This window comes from Spinacia oleracea, unplaced genomic scaffold, assembly GCF_020520425.1.
Source record: "Spinacia oleracea cultivar Varoflay unplaced genomic scaffold, BTI_SOV_V1 SOVchr0_074, whole genome shotgun sequence".
NCBI classification, from domain to species: Eukaryota; Viridiplantae; Streptophyta; class Magnoliopsida; order Caryophyllales; family Amaranthaceae; genus Spinacia; species Spinacia oleracea.
This window is the reverse complement of record NW_026614402.1, coordinates 17,501-27,500: the sequence shown is the minus strand read 5'-3', so window position 1 is coordinate 27,500 and position 10,000 is coordinate 17,501.

Here is a 10,000-nt window from a genome sequence, read left to right as displayed (position 1 = left end):
CGAGCGATCTCGCGCGCGCGCACTGCGAGCGATAGCTCGCGTGCGATGGGGCGCTGTGCGGAGGCTTGCGATAGGACAGCAGCAGCTATGCGACGAGCGCATGGGCTGCGCGCACATGGCCAGCAATGGCTGTGTGCGTACGGCCCATGGGCGTGCAACGCGTAGGGTGTTTGCGTTACGATTAGATCGTTTTGAATGTTTAATTTGAAAATTTCAGTTCACGTAATTTTAATTAATTTTAAAATTAATAATTTGAATTAATTTCTTGGATTTTAATTTTGAATATTATAATTATAATAAATGGAATTTATTCTAATTATTTTACTAAAATTAAAATCATGAATTAATTTAAATGCGACTGAAATTAAATTAAATTTTTGGATTCAATTATAAATTTATATGAGCTTTAAATTTTAATTAAATTTGTATGTTTCCGGTTAGACTAGAAATACAATTTTATGTTTAAAATTAGTAAAGCATATGAATTTATTGGTTTGAGTGGGAGCGCTTTTTAGTCACAAACTCTTGATTAGGTCTACAAATCCTTAAGGTTAAAACAACTCGATTAGAATTAATAAGGACTGAATAATTGGTAGATTATTGGTGCCCTTGATTAATTGCTGCAAATGTTTACGTGATGCATAATGTGTTTTACTAACCAGCTATGTGGGCCATTCATGATAATGAATGGATGAATGGTATATATTGTACATGTACTGTTTTGCAGGTTATGAAGTGACTAGTATGGCCCAAATAGGATAGAAAATATGGTCTGCGTACCATTAATTTGAATGTAATTGGTCTAAAGTACCAAAGTTATTTTTCAATTCAAATATGGTCTGCGAACCATCAAATAGTTGTAATTAGTTATAGCTTATCCTATTTGAAGAAAATGGTGCCTCCCACGGAGATTTTCAAGACGGACTTTGAAGTCAAAGCTTCAAGATGAAGTCGGGCCATACTAGATCACAAATATCTTATGCATGTTTTAAGTTATTTATTGTTTTAAATATGTCTTAAAATGCATGAGATCATAAGCTTGATTATGTTGCATGATTAAGGATTTTAGTTCACTTAAAATCTAACCAACATAGTAAGAGCCTTAAGTTCCAAACTTAAAAATTGAGTTAAAAGGTGCCATGCCAAAATATACACTTGCTTGGATATCCTTTACATCAATCTAGTAATAGTTTTCGCTCAGCGAGGTGTTACTTATTGGTCCTAAAGGGGCAAGGTACACAAATAATTGTGAGTACATGTTAGTTTTGGTGAAACTCAACGATATAAGTAAGGAGTCCTTTTATGTCGTGGCAAATTCGATAGGTTTACCTAATAAGTTCTTAGACGTACCTATCAACCAAGAATAGTTTCTAGACTATTAGCAAAAGGCTTTTGCTTACCTAAGATGTTCTAGGATTAAGTCGACAAACTGTGCTTAGTTCTTCAATGATTTTAGGATCTTGGAATCATTTTATTCACACCTGCCGGAACACATAACTTGAATAAAATGCTTAATAAACATTGAATTATGCATGTATGCTAGAATTTAAGTTTATTAAGAGAAACTGTGAATGGTTATTTATTTGTTTATTCTTTTCAATTGTAGTTTTAATATGGCAAACAACAATTCATTCAACATTCGATCAATTCTCGAAAAGGAGAAGTTGAACGGGAAAAACTTCCTTGACTGGCAAAGGAACTTGCAAATAGTTCTTATGCAGGAAGAAAAGGAGTATGTCCTAGATGAGGTGATGCCCGAAGCTCCTGGCGACGGGGTCACTCAGGCTGCCCTCAATCGTTGGATTGATGCCAACAAGGATGTGAAATGTCTAATGCTCGCCACCATGAGTGCGGATCTGCAGAAAACATTCATCAACTCAGATGCTTTCACAATCATCAGTGAGTTGAAGAACATGTTCCAAGATCTGGCTCGAGTCGAAAGATTCGAGACTCATAGGCAAATTCTTGAGACCAAGCTTAAGAAAGGCGAGCCCGTAAGTCCACATGTTCTCAAAATGATTGGACTCATTGAGAATATGAGTCGGCTGGATCAGCAATTTTCTCAGGAAATGGCTATAGACACCATCCTCCATTCTCTTCATAGCGGGTATGATCAGTTCAAACTGAACTACAGTATGAATAGTCTGGACAAAACGCTCACTGAGCTTCACGGTATGCTGAAGACCGCTGAAAAGACGCTCAAAAGTGATAAGCAGGATGTGCTTATGGTGCGTGGGGGCAAGTTCAAGAAATCTGGAAAGAAGAGGAATGCTAAGAAAGGTGGCAACAAGGCCAGCCCAACTAAGCAAACTGGCGCCAAATCTGCAAAGAGGAAGGTCAGTCAACCCACTTCTGAATCCGAATGCTTCTACTGCAAGAAGAAGGGGCATTGGAAGAGAGATTGCTTGAAGCTAAAGGAAGATCAGAAGAACGGAACAGTCGTTCCATCTTCAGGTATTTTCGTTATAGACTGTATACTTGCTAATTCAACTTCTTGGGTATTAGATACAGGTTGTGGCTCACACTTATGTTCCAATCCACAGGGACTAAGAAGAAGTAGAAAGTTAAGCAAGGGTGAAGTCGACCTACGAGTGGGAAATGGAGCACGGATTGCTGCATTAGCTGTAGGAACTTACTATTTGTCGTTGCCCTCCGGGCTAGTTTTGGAACTGGAAGAATGTTTCCATGTTCCAAGTCTTACTAAAAACATCATTTCAGTTTCTTGCTTAGATGCTAAGGGATTTTCCTTTATAATAAAAGACAATAGTTGTTCGTTTTATTTTAAAGAGATGTTTTATGGATCTGCTAGATTAGTCAATGGACTTTATTTATTAGATCACGACAAACAAGTATATAACATAAATACCAAAAAGGCCAAAAAGGATGATTCAGATCTCACCTATCTGTGGCATTGTCGATTAGGCCATATAAACTTGAAACGCTTAGAAAGACTTCAAAGGGAAGGAATTCTAGAACCATTTGACTTAGAGGATTATGGTAAATGCGAATCATGTTTACTTGGCAAAATGACAAAGCAACCTTTCTCTAAAGTTGGAGAAAGAGCAAATGAACTATTGGGTTTAATCCATACAGATGTATGTGGACCAATGAGTACAAATGCTAGAGGTGGTTTCAGCTACTTTATCACTTTCACTGATGACTTCAGTAGGTATGGTCATGTCTACCTAATGAAGCATAAGTCTGAATCCTTTGACAAATTCAAGGAATTTCAGAGTGAAGTAGAGAATCAATTAGGCAAGAAGATTAAGGCACTGCGGTCTAATAGAGGCGGTGAATATCTGAGCTATGAATTTGATGACCATCTGAAAGAATGTGGAATTCTATCAGAATTGACTCCTCCTGGAACACCACAATGGAACGGTGTGTCAGAACGGAGGAACAGAACCTTGCTAGACATGGTCAGGTCAATGATGGGTCAGGCCGAACTTCCATTAGAATTTTGGGGACATGCACTAAATACAGCTGCACTCACTATAAATAGAGCTCCGTCTAAAGCTGTCGAAAAGACTCCATACGAATTATGGTTTGGAAAACCTCCAAATGTGTCTTTTCTTAAGATTTGGGGATGTGAAGTATACGTCAAACGATTAATTTCAGACAAACTTCATCCAAAATCTGACAAATGTATCCTTGTGGGCTATCCAAAGGAAACAAAGGGGTATTACTTCTACAATACATCTGAGAACAAAGTGTTTGTTGCTCGAGATGGTGTCTTTTTGGAGAAGGATCACATTTCCAAAATGACAAGTGGGAGAAAAGTAGACCTCGAAGAAATTCGAGTCGAACAACAAACTCTAGAGAATGCTCAAGATGACATTCAGGATGAAACTCAGAGATCTTTAGAAGAATCTGGTGAGAATCATGGTCAATCTAGAAATGTTACCCCGCGTAGATCGCAAAGATATAGATCTCAACCGGAAAGGTACTTAGGTATTTTGACGAACGAGAGCTATGACGTTCTATTACTTGAAAGTGATGAACCTGCGACTTACAAGCAAGCTATGACGAGCCCTAGCTCCAAGCAGTGGCAAGAAGCCATGCAATCTGAATTAGACTCCATGTCTGAAAACCAAGTATGGGATTTGGTCGATTTGCCAGATGGCTACCAAGCCATTGGAAGCAAATGGGTTTTCAAACTGAAAAAGGACAAGGATGGGAAACTTGAAGTTCTCAAAGCTAGATTGGTTGCAAAAGGTTACAGGCAAGTCCACGGTGTGGATTACGATGAAACCTTTTCACCAGTTGCAATGCTAAAGTCTATTCGAATAATGTTAGCAATCGCTGCATATTACGATTACGAAATATGGCAGATGGATGTCAAAACTGCTTTCTTAAACGGCGTTTTAACAGAAACTGTGTTTATGACACAGCCTGAAGGTTTTGAGGATCCAAAGAATGCTAAAAAGGTATGCAAGCTAAAGAAGTCAATCTACGGATTGAAGCAGGCATCCAGGAGCTGGAATATACGTTTTGATGAAGCAGTCAGTGACTTTGGTTTCATCAAGAACGCAGACGAATCTTGTGTATACAAGAAGGTCAGTGGGAGCAAAATTGCTTTCCTAGTATTATATGTCGACGACATATTGCTTATCGGAAATGACATTCCTATGTTGAACTCTGTCAAGATTTGGCTTGGGAAATGTTTTTCGATGAAGGATCTAGGAGAAGCACAGTACATATTGGGCATCAAGATTTACAGAGATAGATCTAAAAAGATGATTGGACTTAGTCAAAGCACTTATATCAATAAGGTGCTTGATAGGTTCAAGATGGCGGACTCCAAGCGAGGCTACCTACCCATGTCTCATGGAATGACTCTAAGCAAGACTCAGTGCCCAAAAACACTTGATGAGCGTAGACGAATGAGTGGGATTCCATATGCATCATTGATTGGTTCAATAATGTATGCTATGATATGTACACGCCCGGATGTTGCGTACGCACTCAGTGCTACGAGCAGATACCAGTCAGACCCAGGAGAGGCGCATTGGACTGCTGCCAAGAACATTCTGAAGTACCTGAAAAGGCACAAAGATGACTTCCTGGTCTATGGTGGAGATGATGAATTAATTGTTAAAGGCTATACGGACGCAAGTTTCCAAACCGACAAAGATGATTTCAGATCACAGTCTGGGTTTGTCTTCTGCCTCAACGGAGGAGCAGTAAGCTGGAAAAGTGCTAAGCAAAGCACCATTGCGGATTCTACAACTGAAGCGGAGTACATTGCTGCACATGAAGCAGCAAAGGAAGCTATATGGCTAAGGAAGTTCATAGGAGAACTTGGTGTAGTCCCCTCCATTAAAGGACCAATAGCCCTGTATTGTGATAATAACGGAGCTATTGCACAGGCAAAAGAGCCTAGACACCACCAGAGAGTCAAGCATGTACTTCGTAGATTTCACCTTCTACGAGAGTTCGTTGAAAGAAAAGAAGTCGAGATAAGCAAAATTGGAACTGATGACAACATATCAGATCCATTAACTAAACCTCTGCCGCAAGCGAAGCACAACTCGCACACTGCAGCTATGGGAATCAAGCATATTGGAGAATGGCTTTGATGTCTCTGTTTAATGTTTTAAAGTTTTAGAGTTTAAATCTTTGTAAAACATTATTGGTTAATCATTCACAATAAATGAAAGAAATTCATTTTTCCATTTAATTTGTGGTTTATTAAATGATGAGTCCCTTCAACTTGACGATATATTCAAGATAGACTGTCAGGACCAGTCCTGTGACTAAGAAATGTCTATCAAGTGAACTTGAATGTCAAAGGTTGAAAATGGTCCCTAATCGGAGTTTTCTATAAAATTGGACGCATAGAAAACGTTAGACGATTAGAATGCAAGATGACTAGTAGTTCTGTTTCTTGAACTATGTGGACATGGCAATGTCATAATCATTTGCATAGATACTTACTTTGGGAAGACTAGTATCGGACAAGACCTATGAAACTTTACTGTAAGAGATGAAAGTCTGTCATAAGTAAATTTCATTAAATTATTAGACACTAAATCCTCAATACCTGAGTGATTTGAGATTACTTGTTTGAGAACTGGTTGCTTTGACGTTGACCAACCGTCGCACCGTAAAAGGAGGCTATAAAGGCAACGCTCAGGTAATCACCTATCAAACGAAGTCTAATCTCAAGATCGCAAGATTGGGATTGTCCTCCCATAAATCGGGATGAGATGCTTAAAAGTTGTACAAGGCCACTCGGAGAGCTAGAAACTGTGAAATGCATGGCCGTGCTCGGATGAATCATAGGCTATGATTATCTGTTTATTTGATCAGTTGAACTCTGAAACCGAGGAACACCTCTGGACATAATAAGGATGACAACTCTTACCTTATGTTCAAGAGCAAGCATCGAGCGACAAAGGAATTAGGAAATGCACACTTGTCCCTAAGGACAAGTGGGAGACTGAAGGAAATAATGCCCTTGGTCCAAGTATGCATTCTATGTTAAGTCTAATAAATGCGGTTCAGTATTAATTAACAAGTTAATAATTCAGTGAGATCAAGTGAGCTGAATGCCTAGCTAGAGGCCGCTTCAGTTCAAGTGGAATTAATCCACATCTTACTCTTGACTGAACCCGTAGGGTCACACAAATAGTACGTAAACGGATCAAGTATTTAATGGCATTAAATACTCCATCTATGAATATTCGGAACCGACGGATCTTGGTTTCAGTGGGAGCTAAGATCGTCACAGGCAAGAAATGAATACTCCGGAAACGATGATATTGCCGGAAACGGAAATATGGATCGTATCGGAAATATGAATATTATCCAAGTCGTAGATGTTGCCGGAAACGGAAACATGGTACGTATCGGAAAATATTATTGGAAATGGAAATATTACCAGAATCGGAAATATTACCGGAACGGAAATATTGTCAGAATCGGAAATATTGCCGGAATCGGAAAATAATTCCGGAAACGGAAATATTAAATATTTGTTCGAAACGGAAATTAATTCCGGAATCGGAAATATTAAATATTGTTCGTATCGGAAATAGATTCCGGAAATGGAAATTTAATCGGAAGCGTATCGTACGAATTAGCATCGGACGAGGCTTGCCGGACGAAGGCCCAGCACGAAGCCGGGGCCATCGCCCAGCAAGCATGCGCGCCACAAGCCCAGCCAAGGCAGCGGCCAGGCCTACCGCAAGGCAGGCCCAGCGCGCGCCAAGGGCCACGGCTGCGTGGGCCGTGCTGCGCGGGCTGCTGCTCGCACGCGCATGGGCAGCCCTTGTGGCTGCCGTGTGTGTGTGAGTTTGTGCTCATGCGTGATTCCTGAATCTACAAGAGTCAGTGTATGATTAAATTTCTATTCCTAAATTGGATAAATTAATTAAATAGAATTCATGTAGGATTCTAATTCCAATTAATTCGCATCCTACTAGGATTACGATTCCTTTTCCATAACTCTATAAATAAAGGCCTAGGGGTCATAATTTATAGATAAGTTTCAAAGTATTCAAAAGTGAGTTTTTTGAGAGAAAATTAAAACACACATCTTGCTCAAAAGTGCCGAAATTTTCTAGTACCTTAAGGGCGATTCTAGTTGGTCAATCTTAAGGCGGATCCGGACGTGCTGTGGACTATCTACGGAGGGACGACACTTGGAGTCCTAAAAGACTTGTTCTTGTTCGGTTCGGGCGCAGCTAGGGAGGGCACGCAACAAAGAGTATGCATCTAAATTATGCTATATGATTATGTGTAAATAATATGTTGTCCTGGGTTAATGGTTGTTTCCGCATGATCTATGTAATGTCATATGTATCATAACCTAACATCCCCCCCCTCAACCAACCAACCTAACCCCCCTTAAATCACCTATGTATCGCAAACCGAGGTTAGACGGCTCGTCTAGTGATTTTGGCTAAGTACCAAGGGATTCGCATTCGCTATGTATGCGTGCGTGACACATGTATGTTATTATTGTAGGGTTACCAGAGGGCCATACAATACTTAGGCGTTGGACAAACCGTGGCAAAAAAAAATCGTAAGGCATGGGCGCTGCTCGCAGCTCGCAGGCACCATGGGCGCTGCTCGCAGCTCGCAGGCACCATGGGCGCTGCTCATGGGCGCTGCTCGCAGCTCGCAGGCACCATGGGCGCTGCTCGCAGCTCGCAGGCACCATGGGCGCTGCTCGCAGCTCGCACAATGGGCGCTGCTCGCAGCTCGCAGGCAAGCACCATGGGCGCTGCTCATGGGCGCTGCTCGCAGCTCGCAGGCAAGCACCATGGGCGCTGCTCGCTGCTCGCAGGGTGGGCGCTGCGCTGGCACCATGGGCGCAGGCGCTGCTAGGCGCTGGCAAGCACCATGGGCGCTGGCGCTGCTCATGGGCGCTGCGGTGCTCATGGGCGCTGCGCTGGCACCATGGGCGCTGCTCATGGGCGCTGGCACCATGGGCTGGCAGGCACCATGGGCGCTGGCACCATGGGCTGGCAGGCACCATGGGCGCTGCTCATGGGTGCTGCAAGGCACCATGGCACGCATGCAAGGCACATGGGCCAAGGCATGAAAAGGGCATGGCATGGCACAAGGCAAGGCACGGGATGGCATGGCCCAACACGACATGCAAGGGCAAGGCACGACCCAAGCAAGGCATGCAAAGGCATGGAATCCATAGGCACAACGATCGGACCACATGCCACAATGCTCCGACTATAAGCACACGATACCAATGAATCCGACCATGAGAAAGTCTCAAAAGATGGGTTAAACCATTCAAGACTTAAATGTAGCCCTCCAATGCCCCAAAAGATTGTTGAGTGCTCACTTACAATTGTGAGATCGGTTGGTGGTTTTCTTTCCCGAAAACTTTCCAAAAATAGCAACCCGGGCACCCCCCGAGGTCCCAAAATAAAAATTTCCAACACCAATGTTTTCTATATATATTTATATGTCTTTTCCTATTTTTTGGGATTTTTTGGGATTTTTTTTGATTTTTTTGGGATTTTTCCCGTTTTTACCCCTATTTTCCCCATTTCCGGGAAAAAAAATAATTTTTTTGCAAAAAAAAAATCACCAAAATTAAGCTTAATGCCCATATAAAGTTTTCCAACAAAAAAAACGGGGCATTATTATCACAAAAACTCAAGTTTTGAGCCATTATTACGTTACTGTCACTTGGGTGTTCACTAGAAAATTATAGCTAATTCAAAATAAACCTCTATAGGGGGAGGGTGAGAGTGGAAGGATGGATGGGCGCTGGTGGGCATAGGCACTCTCTTGTGGGCAGCGATGGGCATGGTCGGCCCCCCTACGACACTACACATGCCCATCGCATTCGAGGGACGACGGTGGGATTATTCGAGGGATGGAAAAATTTTCGGGGATGACGGTGGTGGACCGGGTGCCCGAGATATGGCCCGAGACCCGACTTGACCCGGATTTTTTTTTTTTTGATAAAAAATACCCACAAAGCATTGACGGATTTTGTTGTTGGCTATAAGAATTTGTGGGATGACGGTGGTGGATTCGGCCCGCTATACGGAAAAAGTCCCGACTTGACCACGAGTTTTTACGGCTCGATTGACGGAGTTTTCGGGGGATGACGGTAGTGGAATTGGCCTGCGACATGGCCATAGTACCGACTTGACCTCGAGTTTTCGTTGGTCGGAAACAAAATCCAACGATGCATTGAGGGAATTTTTCGGCTCCGTAAATTCGGGGGATGACGGTGGTGGATTTGGCCCGCAATACGGCTAACGTCCCGACTTGACCTCGGTTTTTCGTGTGCTGCAATGGTCCCGCGGTCGTCTCTCGGATGGGTTAGCGGAGGGGAGTTTGGGACTTGTCGACCGGATGCGGTCTGTTCTTGCGGGCAGCGGAACGAGCAGCCTACGAGCGCGGACTAAAATCTAGTTGACGTCGTCCTTCGAACAAACCTCGTAGGAATTGTGACCAAATTTTGTTGTTGGCTTTAAGAATTCGTGGGATGACGGTGGTGGATTCGGCCCGCTATACG